Raw genomic sequence first — 16,679 nt, forward strand, 5'->3', positions numbered from 1 at the left:
TATCTAATTCCTCATCTATCTTTCCGTCCCTAGTAAATAAGCTACCAAGGTATACGAACTTATCAACTTGTTCAATTCTCTCATCATTTAATAAAATATTGAATAGCGTTTAATCTTAAAATATGAAAAATGGAAAATAGACCAAATAAATTTTTTCCATCTAACTTAACAATAAAATCGTATTCATGTTTTAAATCTTAAACATTTTCTCAAAAATAAATGTTTTGAAAATTATTAATTGTTTAGGGAGTACTTAATAAATACTTCATGCTGCAATTTGAAGAACATATTAGGAGAGGAAAATTGTACTGATTTAGAAGACGAGTCGTATTGGACTTTAGTAAATTACTGAACAAATTTGATTTTCTGTATTTTCGATATTGTTGGTTACATGTTAATATTATTGTGGTTTACTAATCATCTCAAATTTGAGAAAAAACAAGATGAATTTAGAGATGCGGCTTGCCTTAAATTTATGTACTAGTTGTTTTCCATGATGTATAAAAAAATGTCAAGGTGCACCGTAGTTTTTTGTATAACAAAAAATTACGGTGCACCTTGAGATCAACTTATAAGTTAATATTTTTTAATCACCCTACAAGATATAAAGCTTTTATAATTAAGGATATCTTAAGCCAATTTTCAAATTTAAAAAATGTCGTTATTTTTTTATTCTAACTTCAATAACAAATTAAACCCTTGACTAGCCCAATATTTAAGTTTAAAAATACAAAATGAAACTTTTCCTCGTAAAGTATGATCTCGAATTTATTGAATTTAAAAACTCGTTGAAGTTTTCAGTCTCTAGATGAAATTAGAATGCTACAAACTTCCCAAAAAACATTTCCACCAGTTCCGAATAAAGTAATTATAAGAATATTCAAAAGCCTTGAGGAAGGAATCTAGGTCCGAGGTCCATCTCTGAAGGCTTTTCACGGCTCTACTCGGACTTGAATCCTTAGAAGAAAAGAAGCAAAAGCCACGAAACCATCCTCAAAGCTGGAGGCCGCTACCTGGAGGGTAGTTCTCAGTTCCAGTTCATGTGCCGTGCCAAAAAGCGCTAATCTTTTGAGCAGATATCCGCTAATGGAAACCGGGTCTCTTCTGTCTTTTGAATGCTTTCTTCTTTTTTCACCTTCACCAGATGGATGAATGATACAAAAGCAGCCTTGCATCCCAAGAAAAATGGGGAAGAAAGTAGAATTAATGTTGCCGAAAAAATAATATATCTTTCTTTTTATAGAAACATTCTTTGGGTTTGAAAATAACGTTTATTGTTAATATTATGTATTTATTAAAATGTTATTGCCTGTTGAGCGCTGATTAGGATTCTTGTCAAGTTGACTTTGTCTCCACATCCTGTCATTTCACTTATAAGAAACAAGGATAGAAGTGTGTGAGTGTGTGAACATATCTTCAGAAGCCGCCCAACGCGATAAGTGGAAATCGAGCGATAAAGAACAATTTAACGGTCTTGCTAATGATACGAAAAATACGCCTACCGGGATAAAAGATACTGAGAGCTCGTCTGGTTGTCTGGAATCACTAAGTTAGGAGATGTCCTAGGCGTGCGATCTCCGGGGAATTTTGTTTTTTCAATTTGCCTCTGATAACTTGTTCAAGTATTCTTTAATCATTCCGCTCTTATGTAATTTCCTCTACATCAAAATTAAACGTCTGCGATATTTCTAGATATTATTTTCGTCTAACAAAATTCATAACAGAATAATTGGTGGATTTCATGCCAAGCTCACACATACCAGACCCGTACATCATTGACTTTTTTTTTAACTTTGACTACACTTATTTCTTTGGAAGAGGAAATTTAGATTGCCAAAGATATAACTAAAGATTTTTGTTTCGAAAGTTCTTGCACTTGGTCTATTTTGGACACTTTTTGAGTCTCTAAAATAGGAAGTGAACTCTTATTTTTTTATTGTAAAAAACCCTTATTTTCTTTACAAAAATAAGTAGCCAAAGCTAAAAAATCGACGATGGATTAATTGATTGGTCTAATTTTTATTAGTTCGGCATGGTATCCACCAATTATAAAATGTATCATCATCAATTCTACTATTAAAAATACATAAATAATTATTATAATTGAAATGGAAAAATCTGAAATATTTGTAGTTTCTTTTACTGGGCCTGTCAGCTGATTCAACAATATTCAGATTGTTTGCTTTTTCCAGTTAAGGATCATTCAGCCACTTAAGGGAATTTGAAACGTCTTAAGGCGTGTCGGAAAAGATATAAGACTTAGGGGAGCCACAACGGAAGTGGATCATTTTGTGGTGACCGTTGCGACCACATACTGGGGGTCTCAATCTGAAGATCCAATCTACAAATGCTCCTTCATGCCAATCACCAGAAACAGGCTCAGATTGAGTAGACTACTTCTCTCGGGATTATTTATAGATATAAATATACTTTTTTATTTGAGATTTTAGAAATTAAACTTTACAAAAAACCTCTCAGTGGGGCATACTATACTCTCGATTTCCTTCCAAGAACACAAGGTGTGTTCGAAGGGTGGTCGCCCTTTACGTTAAACCGTAAATTCAGGAAACTTGGTACTGGTAATTATCTCTACCCCAGTGTGCTCAACGATACGAATACCGTTACATACCTCCAAGCAGACACAAGGTTTGGAAATGTCCATCGCAATATTGCAGATCAGAAAATTTTCTACAAAATTATTATTAATTTAGATATTTTTTTGTTTATATAATTTTATTTATCATATCATTTGTTTCATTTAATTTGTTTTATATTTTTTCTTTATATAGTGTCACACAATTTTTATGTTAAAATATAAGATTTGCAATAACACAAAAATTGTCTGTGTGATAGTATTTATTAAATAAAATAATAGAATATAAAGTCAAAGACAATATTTTTTATAATTGATGAAAACTGATATCTTAACTTTAATTTAAAATGGTTATTCAAAATTGTAAATTTTATTTTACATGCATAATGATTTTTGTTTATAATAACCGTTTTTCAGTGAAAAACGGTTAGATAACATATTAACGTTCCAGTGTCGTAAAATCTTTTTCCAATCTCATGACTTTTTATTTAAAATACCCTTTGGACAGTTTTTTATGATCACCGATTTTCCATGACAAATGTTAGTAAAACCTAAAATTGTTCGAACATTGAAAATCTTCTTTGAAATCTAAACCGTTTTCCAGAAAAAACGCGAGGAAACATTAAATTATACAACAATTATCATCTTCGAAATTCATGATCGTTTACTAAAAATAATGATTTCCAATAAAAAACGCCCACATAACCTAAAAATGTACAAAAATTGTAAATTTACTTTAAAATTTAATAATTTTTCTGAATTGAAAATACAAATTTATGTATTAAATGATTCAAAATTGTCAATCTTCTTCCAAACTTAATTATTTTGTTTAAAATGACCGATTTTCAGTGAAACACGTTAAAATAGCTTTAAAACGTTCTAGAATTAAAAAATATTCTACAAAATCTATATTTATTTCCGGTGTAAACAGCTAGTATAACCTACAATTATACACAAAAATTAGTCAACTATGAAATATAATTAATTTTTACCCAAAATGCTAAAATTATTCAAATTAAAAATTTCAAACTAAAAATACGAACATAATCCAGAATTGTCAAAAAACTGGTAGAAATTGTTTAAAAAGTAAAAATCTTATTAAAATTATAATTTTTGTTTGAAAATATCAATTTTCGATGTAAATCACAATGTTAAAAAAATTTCTTTACAAATTAACTTGATATATTGAAATTTGGTATATCAAACTTATTAAAACAAAAAATTTTTTATACAATTGTAAATCTTCTTTAAAATCTGATGTGATATTTATGTAAAATAACCGGCTTCGTGTACAAAACACGTCAAAATAACCTGAAACTATTCAAAAATGGTAAATCTTGTTCAACGTATAATGATTTGTGCTTAAAAATATCAATTTCTGATGTAAAACGCTACCGTAACCAAAAATGGTTAAAAAATTGCGAATCTTTAAAAAAAATTATTTTTGTTTAAAAATGCCAATCTTCTGTAAAAGTTTAGTATCTTTCAAATGTAATTATTTCAGTTTCATAGAACCAATTTCCGGCGTAAAAAATGATATTATTAATACGTAGTCAAAATTAAGTAATCTTAAATCATTTTAACATTAGTAATGTTGAAATTGTTTATTATAGCAAAGTCAAAACTAATGAAAGGAAAACAATTTTTATCAAACGTTCAAAATAAAAATTCAGAACTATAAAATTGTAAACATTCAAAATTAAATAAATTATTCAATTACTAATTTCTCTATTTCAGAAAGTTTAATTTTTATCCAATTGTATCTTAAGCAACAAAAGTTGTATCTTTTTAATTCCAAATAGTGTAATTTTAAAACTTCATTTAGAATTATTATTCATTCTTAAAATCTTCGAAGCACATATTTCTTAATTTTTAATAAATTACTATCTAACTTTTTCATGGCTATGAATTAATCCTGGAGGCATTATAGTTCAAAATTGAGGAATTTTTAAACATTGCACGTCATTAAAGCGTAATTATTCTAAATATGTAATAATATAATAATAATAATGATAAAGAATAATAATAAAAAATAACATTCTCACTGCTATATTATACTGTATAGTAGCCTAAAATGAAATAAAAATAAAACAATTAAAAAAAAAATAATTTGGCAACACTGTTCAAAAGAATAAAATGAGCGGGTTGAGGGTGTTCTGCAGGTATAGACTATAGAGTATAGAGTATAGAAGACAGACGCTTCTTGCCTTAGCACGTTGTCACACCTGACGTCACATACTCGTTAGGGGGCAGATGGCCCCCCTCTCAAGCGTGACGTTCAAGCCATGGGGTACTTGGAGGCGTCTAGCAGCTAGCAGCTAGCAGCTAGCTATGGGGGTCCCCTCCTTACTCCATAAGGTATAAGGTAAAGTAAAATAAAATAAAACTTCTGACCGAAGGGAGCCCGCAATTGCACACACGCGCAGCTGCTCAGGTAGCACGAGCTACTTCGGCATTAGAGGCTAAACTATCGAGGGGTCCTACGTACCCCATTGAAATTCCGTCTGACCAGACGCCCGGCTGCCTTTCGTTGGCTTATGCATTAAATGTGAGGAAGGAAACAAACAAATTTGTTCGCGATTCTCTCCTTTGGGTTTTAGAGGGGTAAGGGACACACTCGACACCCCTTCGTTCGATATGAATCAAACTGGGAAATCGATTCGATACTCGGCTGTGACAAGGGCGACACGCGACCAACTGTAAGAAACCTTTTTTTCAGGCCCAGTCGGACGATATATTGGATTTGTGAAAAAAAGGTGAACCTTGATCTGTTAATCCATTAGGAATACGGGTTCGAATTTATGCAGATGGTAATGGGGTATGAATTCATTTTATTTTTTATGCTTCATTGGAATAAGGGAATAATATGAATAAAGTACTTTTTCTAAATAATCCAATCTCTTTAGGAAAATATTTTCGTGTTTTCTTTCAATCATTTTTAGGAGAGGTCCTTTCATCACGCAAGGATAATTTTTTAATTTGAGAACCCCCTTCTTCCTTTTGCAGGGATTCATATGATATTAGTATTTCAAATAATTCCAAAAGATTTACGAGAGAGATTTCACAGATTTCGACCAATTTTAAAATATGTCAAGAGTTTAAAAAAGTTATTTATAGTCTTTCCAAAAATCACTACATTTTGACAGAGTTTAACGAGATTTTCAAAATTTTTAGAAATTTAAAAAGATGTCAAGGGATTATAACATTTTTAAGTGTACTTCAAATTATTCCAAAAGATAACGAGAGGTTTCGTAGATTTCAAATGATTTTGAAAGGTTTCAAGGGCTTAAAGAAATTACTTAGTACAATTTCAAAGATTATATAAATTTTGTTAGGAGCTTTGATAAGATTTATAAGGGTCTTCAAAGAGTTTAATCGGATTTCCACGAATTTTTCAGAGATTTAAAAAAATTTAAGAGATATAAAAGTATTTCGTAATATTTCAGAATATTTTACGAAATGGCAAGAATTTTAACTGATTTTTAGAGGTTTTAAGATTTTTTCATGAATTTTGAAAGTTTCTAAGGGATTTTTGTTGGAGTTTGAAGATTTAAAACCCTTTTAAGGAGTCTCAAACAATTTTGAATGCAAAACTTGAATGCAAATTAAAGCATTGAAAGAGGAAATCTTTTAAATTTTAAACATCTAAACTCAAATCAAGGGTTAAAAATGTATTTAAACACCATTTTTTAGTTCAAACGCTCAATAATCTATACGTATAAAATAGAAGCTTTTATTCACTGAACAGTTAAAAATAAATGTAAGAATTCGTAAATGTTAAAAATTATATCATTTAGATTTAGAGCAGGTTTGAATTAGAAACATTAAAACTGAAACATTCAATAATTTTTTCAAATGAACACTTTTTAATTATTTTAACAAGAAGTCGTTTCAAATTGAAAATGTTTAATTGTTCTTTAAACATCAAAGTCAATGCTTTCTCATACAAATTAAAAAAAAATTAGGTGGAACAATTAAAACTCTAACATTTAAAGTCTATACTTATAGTACTCTAAAATTTTAATGACTCAACGCTTTTTATTTTTAAAAATTCTGTTTCAAATTGTTTTGATTTTGAGAATTGATTCTACAATTGCTCGTTTTTATTTTGAATGCACATTCAATTATTGCTAAAACTGAAAATAGCTCATAAAGCTTCAGAAGGATGTTGATATTCGTTTAACAACTACTTTTTTAAATTGGAACAGTTTAATTTTTAACGTTAAAATCTGAAATTTTTTTATTTTGGACAAATTAAAAATCATCTTGCAAAATAGATTATTATTTAATTTGTAATACTTGAACTCCAATTACATTTGGGAAATAATTAATTTAATTATGTTTACATCATCATGAATCGTTATAATGATCATCTGCAAAAGTAAATTTTTCAAAAGTTTGTTTTTAATTGGGAATGTCCGCTTAAAACGGAAAAAGAACAATGGAAAATTTTCAGAACTGAAGGTTTTGTAATTACTGTAATATTGATAAACTAAATGATTTCTTACTAAAAAAAGTTAGCAAATGAATTTAGCAAGAAAAGGTTATAATCGAACCTGTTTTGAGTTGAATTATATAATATGGTATAAAATTTGTAGTATTTCAAGTGACTGGATATAATTTCCTTCTCAAAATTGGTAAAATTTCTGGTCAAAAATAAATAAATTTCCATTTCCCGTTTTTCCTTGTCTCAAGACTTTCAAAAGATCATTTACGATATCCATGAAATTCAAACGATTTTAAGAAATGTCCACATTGTTTAAAAAATTTCAAGGATTTTAAGAAAATTTCAAAAGTAATCATGAAAGGTCTACAGAAGATTTGCAGAATGGTTAAAAGAATGATATAATGTGAATAATATTATTAAAAGTGATTTTTACAGACAAAATATAGTTTAATTAACATATTTTAAAATATATCATTAATGAGAGCAAACGTGCGTAATCCCTCTCATCCCCAAAACAAAAGCATGAAGTAATTAATGTACGATCCCTTATATAATTAAAATTTTAATTAAAATGCTATTAAATAATTTAAGTAATTTTAAACCGTGACCTAATGATCAAAACACCCGATCAAAGGAATAATTCCCGGAACGTAATTGTGGACCAATTTCTTTGCTACAAAAATCTCTTTAGAAGATTTTCTTTTTGTGCTTTTAACAAATCTTGTCGTCCACTTTCGGGCTGCCTTTCAGCAAGATCAGTAATTGTGTCCGCTTGAGGATTTACAACCTACCTTAAAGTCAATAATACTGAACTGAGCATTGTCCCCGCTAAACGTTCCTTTATAAAACTCAGGTAATGAGATGGCCATCTTCACGCCTCGAGCAAAGAGAAAACCCTGAGATTTGTCGCCTGTTGTAAATCCTTGTAATTCACAGCACGAGACTTCCGGTTCGACAAGGTAGGCGTGTGGGGGCGGTTTGTGTGTTAAAATACAATGTGGTACCCGCAAAACCGTCCACCCTCAACCATTTGGCATCTTTCTTGTAATCAAGAGCTTGACTTTTGGACAGCTGATGCTACCTTTTCCGCAATTTTGCTCATAATGAGACCATTCCTGTCAAGTTTGACGTCTTTTCTAAGGTCAGTTCTTTATAATTTATTTTGTGGAAACGAAAGAATGAAGAAGTTTACTGAAAAGATAATTGGGCGTCCTAAATGGTGGCGTAACCTTGAAGATCAATTTTTATGCTTCCTTGTTGCAGTTTTTGATGTTAGACAATATTTTCAGTGAGAAGAGAAATTACGTAGAATGAAAAAATGTTATGCAACAGATTATAGGTTATGCTTATTTTTTAAAAGAAGTTTATGTTCACAATTAGGAAATGGTTAATTTAAGACATATTAATGTTATATCGTGTATTTATAATTTAAATTTTTTATCTGTAAGAAACTCAATCAAAAAATGTAAAAGTATTGTCGTAATTTGAAGATCATCTGATTTTCCAGATTCATGTTATGTCAAGAAATTAAAAACTGTACAATCTGAAAATCCGTTTTTAATTCGATGCATTTTTGTCTATGTAATTGAAAAATTGTTTCTTGTTAATTAAAAAAGGAAATTGTTATTTTTTTAATGCTTCTTTTAGAACGTTTCAAATTTCACTTTTATCAGTATTTTCAAATAGAAAGTATCATTGTATTCTCAATTTTTAAATATTCTGAAAGCTTTTCATTTTAGAATTATGAATTTATTAAGGTCTACTTATTGAAAATGTTTAAATGTTAGAGGCTTTCATTTAAAAATTTTTAAATTGAACTTCAAAGTTGATCAATTAGTAATTTTTAAATAAAAATGTAAAGTTTGAAGTTTGAATCATTCCAAACGAAGAACAGATAAAAACACTAAAATCTGAAAGTGTTTAAAACAAGTTTTAAGTATAAGTTGAAAAATATTCAACATCAAATAATCTTTAAATTAAATTTAAAAAATCGTATGTAACGAGCTTAAAACAAGTTTAGCACAATTCAAATTTGTAGATAGCTAGAAATACTTTGTCGATTTGATCAATTCTGATCTTTTAAAATAATGTTTTTCATTTTATTTAAGACGTTTAATCTTGTAACTTCTTACAATTGAGCTTTCTTCATTTCGGCTAATTTCACGATTTTCTGCATTTTCAAATGAAAAATATTAATGGATTCTCAATTGTTAATTATTTTTCAAATTGGGTTCATATTATAGGATTTTAATAACATTTTTTCAAGTTTGATTTTAAATGTTAATAATTTCCAATTCTTTATTAAAAAAAATATACAGTTTAAAATCAGAAGTATTACATATTATTAGGAAAATAACAAAAAAATTCGGTATTTGAGATTCTAAAGTACTGAAAATGGATATTGATAAATGTAATTCTGGGTGAAAATGTTAAGTTTAAAAAGTCCCAGATGACATTATGCAATTCAAAATTGTACAAATAGAAATAATTTAAATTTCGATTTATTAAATTTTAGATGATTTAATTTTTCAATGACTTTATTTAATTGTTAATGCTTCTCTTTGAACGTCTCCAATTTTCAATATTTTAAAATCAAAATGGTTGTAATTTGGCATTGGTCAGGGACTTTCTTTTATCCCATTGTTATTACTTGAATATTCTGAAGGGGGTTCAGTTTAGAATTATGAATTTTAAAAATTTATCTAATTAAAAATTATTCAATTTTAAAGACTCAATTTAAAAATTTGAAATCTCACCTAAAAGATGAAAAATTGATCATTTTCTAATATAAAATTACCGGTTTCAAAATCGAATCATTCCAAACAAGGAAAAAATCGAAAAATATAAGCATCTACATTCAGAAATGTGTAAAAATAATATTTAAAAATGTAAGTGAATCAATTTTAAAAATTGAACAATCACCAAATAAAATAAAAATTTGTATTTTAAGATCATAAAACTATCGTCATTTTCAATCCGAAGAGTTGACTTTTTAAAATCATTTTTCTAAAGGCTCTAATTCGAGTTAGAAATCCATCTCGAAAAACTAAATTATGTCATTATATAAGAAGTAAAATCTACGAATACCATTAGCAGAATGCCGATAGTTCTGTTCCCGAAAAAGTAATTTCCAATTAAAAACGCACGTGTATACCCTTTTGTTGCTCCCCCATGTCTCAAGAATTAAGGCGTGTAACAAATGTGTATCGAAGAAGAAAAAAATTGAAGGGTCGCTCATCGAAAGTAACGGTGGATCAATGCTGAAAAGAACTGTATAATTTTTTATGGCTCTTCAATTCGGAGCGTGGCATATTGCGGGAGGAGGATCATTTCGATATCCGGAGCCGATCTCGAGACTCTCGTCTCTAACGGGAGATTAACTATAATAAATGTGGATAGGCTCCCAAGCCACCGGTATCATCTTTGCTAATGGGGAGGGAAGGAGAGAGAAAGGTTGTGTTACAATGACTTGAAAACTTATAACATATGTCGAATGGTGCTTCAGACGCCGACCAGCATAGAGATGCGTTATTATCACACTTTGGGGTGGAAAAAATTTCTAGTTAGCTCTGAACCACGGAAGGAATAAGGAAAATCCATTTTCTCCTTCTGAGCCGTAGTTCCGCGACGTCTGGGCACGTGTGGGCGTTGGGCCGTGGGGTAGGTCCAGCCATCTGGCAGTTTACTTTCCCCATATAGGCATAGCTGAACAGGGCCTTTAAATCAGCTTAGAAACACGCACCTTGAGACCTGTTTCGGCCAAGGACCCTCAGACGGTGGGCCCTTTAAAGATCGACCCTGCCACCAAGAAACCGAGACAGCCTCTCTACCTTTCTCTGTTCTTATTCTTCCATTCCTTTCAATAACATCGAGGGTACACTTTGAATGGATAGCTACTTTTTCACTACCTTGCAATCACCTTGGTATCGAAACTCTATTAATGGAATACCTGATGATGTCTTTCAATAAAGGGAGGTTTGGCGCGAAAACTACTCACGAGATTCATTCAAAACAAACTTATCGATTTTTTTACGACTGAAGGGGAAAAAGTGACTTTTTAAATTCTAATTAGCATTATTAATCGGAATCTTTTTTTTCTAGATTTCAAAAGAAATTGCATATTTTCAGATATGTGACTAGAATGTGATGCAAAGCTACAAATTCATCATTAAGTATTGGTAAATTTTTTATTTTAATTCCAAAATATTTGCACGAAGTTGAAAATGCGGTTTTTTCATATAAAGGAGCTTTTGAAGAAAACATTATTTTTCACATTAAAAATTATCAATTTACAATTCGAAACCGTTCTTTTTTATGAAATGAACTCGAACTCTTTTCACGCTTTCCAATACTTTCAAGGATTTTTGTACATTTACAGATTAAAAATCTCCCTAAAAAAACTACACTGCTACTTCAATTTGGTTTTGGAAAAGAATCAAACTCGAAGAGTATGGGATCTGCAGGCTTAAAGTTGTTTGAAAGCTTGACATTGATATTTCTAAAAGACCCCTTTCTTCCGCCCGCGATAATCGATTCCTGAAAGTCGGAACCGCTTCTGACTGTAGGCGATTGCATTCATGGTTTGGAGTTCTTCGAGTGCATCATCGGGAAATGAAAAAAAACTGCAACTCCAGATGATGCATCGCGAAGCATTTCTGACCCGTATCCCTCGTAATTCTCGGGCCCTCTTTGTCTTACCCCTCTCCATCCTTCGCCAGGGTGCGGTGCAGGGTGCAAATATACGAGTAAGGGTGCATTGCGTTCGCTGCAGGCATGCACTTTTGTTTCGGTTGCAAGTACATACATAGTTGACGATAGACGCGGATCGTGGACGGCGAACAGTGAAAAGCGGATAGGAGGGGACCGGTGACAGTGAGACTTTTATTAGGGAAGGAATCAGCAAGCATGATTATGTACCTTAGAGCGTCTCCACCTCCGTTCAAACCCCCAGCCCACGTCAGTACTGTTCCAACCACCCTCACCCCTTCACTCTTGCATTGTCAATTTACGCGCATATGCATCCATTGGCGTAGCTCTCGAAGATTACTTGAGACTTAGTATATTTTATTCAAATTCCAGTTGCCTTCTCCATTTGAGAAATTCAGAGTTTCGGAAATTCATCTCGAATATGATCTTTAAAAAGAGTTGATTCCAAAGCGAGATATCACTTTCCGAATTAATTAATTTATTTAATTTATTTAATAGAATTTATCTTATAGTTTTTTGTCGATGGAATGAAGGTTTTTGATCTACACTAGAGCCTGGAAGTGAGAATCATGATTGACGACATTCCTAGAATTTCAGTCATCGGCATTTTGGTGATGCGGGGACCGTGGAACGGAAAGAGAGACTATGTTCAGTCAAGCGTGACCAACAGCATGAGGGCAGTACTCTCAGCGCGTTAATTGCGCCAACTGTCAACAGGATCAAGGACACTACAATCAATGTCCAAAACCGTTCTTGATTTCAGGTTCCAGTGTAGTTACTCTGAACCTAAATGATTATAATCTTTAGCTGAGAAAAAATTCCTCTATGACTCCGCTGGGGTGCAAAGCAAAGTCTACACTCTACAGATTGACGGTCATTCGTAAAATTTTTATTTCATATACAACAATAGAATATTTTCTTATTTTGCTTACTACTTTGAATTTAAATATAAAACGAACACAACTGATTTAATATTGATTTTTGTCGACGCATTTTCAAATTGAAATATAATGTTAATAACAATACAATATTTTTGTACTGCATAGTATTTATTATGGAAAATAATAGAAACGGAAAGCAATAAACCCTTAAAAATAATTGATCAAATTTTATATCTTTTGAGAATTAATATATAATGCTTATACAGACAATCAAGCCGTTGCATTATTGTTAAAAAATATAAATTTTTTACAAATAACACCAAAATAATCTGAAATTGAGCAGAATCGTAAGTTTAATTTTTGGTCTGAAATGATTTTTGTTTAAATAACCGACTTCTCATGAACAATGTTAACATATTCAAAAAATGTTCAAAAATTGTAAATCTTTTTTGAATATCTTAATGTTCTTGTTAACAATAGCAATTTTTGACAAAGAAAGTAACTTAATAGAACCAAAAAATGATATAAGTACTTTTTCTTCCGCCTTAGGCAAACATTTTATTTCTCATTCGATATGAATTTGCAAAAACTTTATTTCTTAAAAGGTTCTATATAAAGACTGAATAATTTTATTATTTAAGCTATTTAAAATATGGTTCTGAAAAATATATTCGTAGAAAGCTATAGGTACAATATCAAGTTAAAATATTTTAAAAAGTTCTGAATAAAAAAATATGGTTCAAGAAATTTTAATAACAAATATTGTCAAAACTGGGTGCATTCTAAGTTATATCATAAAAAAAGGTCGTTTCGAGTTTCCAGTGAAAAAATATATTAAATGATTAACAGATAAACATAATCATTATTAATATAATTCCTTTCAAGGCATACATTGCAAATTTTAAAGAGACAAAGAAATGGTCGCAACGATAATGAAAAAAAATTGTCCTTCGAGTAAAGGTTGAAAAGAAAGTATATAATATGAATTATTTTGCAGTTCACCTGTTGGCATCTAGGAGTTGTACAATTGTCTATCAGTGATAACAAAATAGTCAAATAATGTTTACTCACGATGATCGTCGTCGTGGTAATTTTGAAAGGTGCTGGATGCTGAAACATAAATTAAAAAAGGTTAAAAAAGGTGTTCACCCTTAATGTGCTCGTAAGAGATAAATGAACGAAACATTTGAGAATTAAGGATGGTACTTTATGAAAATTTGAACAATCCCCTTTCGGCGCGAGTTCCGTTTGTTTTTCGGCAAGTACATTCGCGTGTAACACGTGGCTTTTTCATTGTCGCACTTGGCGCTTTCGGTAAAAGACTCCCTGCCAGTGGGGGTTGTTGCGGAAGCATAAAAACGCGCGTTCGACTCCCAAGAGTATCCACCAGAGACATCGGTGGTTCGTCGCTTCGCGGTTGGGGCGACGTGCACGCAATTTGCATCCCTGCTTCGCCAATGCCGCCTAAGGCGATATTATCGTCACAATGAAACCACCCGCTCAATACCACCCCACTTCTTTTTCACCCATGCCAAACCAACACAGACAAACCAAGACATCCTATGGCACGCGCACGGTTGTCCAACTTTCTCTGATTCAGAACAGAATCCCAGACTTCCCAAATCTTGACATTCAATTTAAAAACTGTAAATCAGTTTCATTACGAAATCAGATTAGAATTTTGTTTTGAAAATTTAAATTTATTAGAAACTAGGATGCATCTAGTTGCAAGCATATTTAACCATGGTCCTGAAAAATATACCATCCTCTAAATCTAAAAGGGTTGCGTACTTTGTTTGCTTTAAAGTGGTTTGCAATTGAAAGATTTTTTAGAACCAGTGTTTATTAAAATTAACTTCTTTAAATTAAAACAAAAAACGATAGGCTCGACGTCATCTGATCACGGTGATTTTCACGTCGGAATGATTCAGGATACGTGATTGCTTGATAGTGAAAAAAATCGCATCAAAATTTTAAATTTGAAAAAACTCAATTCACTTTGTAAAATATGACAGAAAATTAGGGGATGATACCTAAAAAAAGAAATTTGGCACGCTATTAGGTAGTACGTGGTTTCACTTTGTAACATTTGCAGATTTGATATTCATTCTGACGAGTTCTTTATAAAGAATCTACTTTTCTCCAATATCAAATTTTTGATTAAAAAATTAAATTCTTCACTAGTTTTAATCCTCAAGTCTAGGAAAATACATTTTCAGCACCCTGAATAATTTAGTCTCAAGCTGCTAGTAGAAGGTGTGGCAATGTTCTGTGACTTGAAATGTTACAGAGATTTCCGTTTCAGTAAATGATTTTTTCGATATGGATTCCCATCCCAGAGTAGTGAAATTATCTTTAATAATTCAGTTACCACCCATAAGCTTTTTCTTTAAACTCTATTAAAAAATCCTACTGTAAATATTTCTAAAGATGAAATTTTCCCCTTAAGAAAAGACGTGTCCCACTTTGTGCAGAGGTCTTGCATATTAAGTAACATTCACACCTCATGATCGACATCCAAGCCCTCTTGTTGAACTTTGTAAGCGACTTTTAAGCTCGCCGTCGCATCATCGAGTTTCGCCTTTATGGCTGAAGTGACTTCAATGTTAGTGAATTGTTGGAATTAAGGGGTCGACCTTACATTCAGTAATACAGGGACATGTTTGTGGGGGAGGAATCTAGTTCGATGCTAGTATCTCAGACAATTTCGCCCGGCAAGACTTAACAAATAGGTAAAGTTTCCCTGTGGGGCCGCCGGCGGATTTACCGGAGCGGCTACGACATCCTTCTCTTTGTTCCTAAGTTTGTGATGTATTAGCCTCTCTTCACATCTCTCTCTCCCTCTCTCTCAGAATTTCCGCTTTTATAAACATATGCTTTACAGTTATGAAACTAGTTTAATAAAGTTTTAGATTTAGCACTAAATTCTCATCTCTAATTAAAAAATTAGCTTCATATTATGTTCCATTATTACAATTTCCCAAATTTACAAAGGTGTTCCCAATTCTCGCTTAAAATTCAGACGACAAAACCGATAATTTCATGGTGCTTTGAACGAGCCAGTCCGGAAAATTGCGTCCATAATCTGCGTAATATCTACAGTAACACGGTAATGGTTCCAGCACCTGTGCACTTTTACGACCCATAAATTTTTATACTACGTATATACGTATTAATGCTGATTTTAAAGAGCTTCCAGAGTAAAATTTTACTTTAAAAAAAAAAGATGCATGGTTCAAGATTCTTATAAAACATTATCTTTTTATTGTATAATTTTCGACTATTTGACGGTACTGAAGATTCAACGGCAATAATCTGGCGTATTTTTTACACTACACCGGTTTTTAGGATTAATAAACTTTCCGAGGAAATGTTACCAGCTCCGGTGTCTCTCAGGAAAGAAAATCAATACTCAATACATCCCAGAGGCCCGTTTTACCGCTTATACATACTTGTCGCTCTATCTCTCTTTTATCTCGATCGTATCTCATATATTGGCATACGTCTGATACTCACACGATACACTTCTCCTTTTCTACACTGTCTATTCCTGTCCTTCTCTTTCTGCTCTTCTTCCTCTGTTTCTCTCCGGTGTTTAGAACAAAGTGTGTGTTTTGCTTCTAACGGAAAGCAAAGTGTTTGTATGTGTGATACTTACACCCCCGCGACGCACAGATCTTGTCGAGGGTGACAGATGGCGTCGTAGACAAAGAACTAGACTGCTTTCGCAGCGTTGCGTAACCCAATAAAAGCAAACCTAAGTCGATCGTTTCCTCCCTATAGTAGACCACCATGCACCATTTTGCAGGGACGATGGGGTTGGAAATTAAATCTCGCGGTACTTTCATGAAAATGTTCACTGGATGATTGAATCCTCAGACCTCTCTTTAGAAATCTCATTTCTCAAGTTGAGGGCAAAGATAAATCGGGGAATGGTCAATGGCGTAAGTTTGTTCGCAAATTGGTTCTTGATTTATCATTCAATCCTTGGCTCTATCAAGAAGTCAAATTGAGCTTGAGCTTTGATCATTATATTTTACATTTTATTTTT

At 31.8% G+C, this 16,679-nt stretch overlaps 1 protein-coding gene across 1 annotated transcript in view; it reads right to left on the reverse strand.

The window, feature by feature from the left end:
* LOC117180147 overlaps positions 1-16,679 on the reverse strand; it is a 108,925-nt gene that overhangs the window by 52,280 nt on the left and 39,966 nt on the right. Inside the window, exon 3 of the transcript XR_004468010.1 lies at positions 13,700-13,738. The gene's annotated coding sequence lies outside the window, so the exon portion shown is untranslated. The remainder of the gene's footprint in view (positions 1-13,699; positions 13,739-16,679) is intronic.

Source organism: Belonocnema kinseyi, chromosome 9, assembly GCF_010883055.1.
Source record: "Belonocnema kinseyi isolate 2016_QV_RU_SX_M_011 chromosome 9, B_treatae_v1, whole genome shotgun sequence".
Lineage (NCBI taxonomy): Eukaryota > Metazoa > Arthropoda > Insecta > Hymenoptera > Cynipidae > Belonocnema > Belonocnema kinseyi.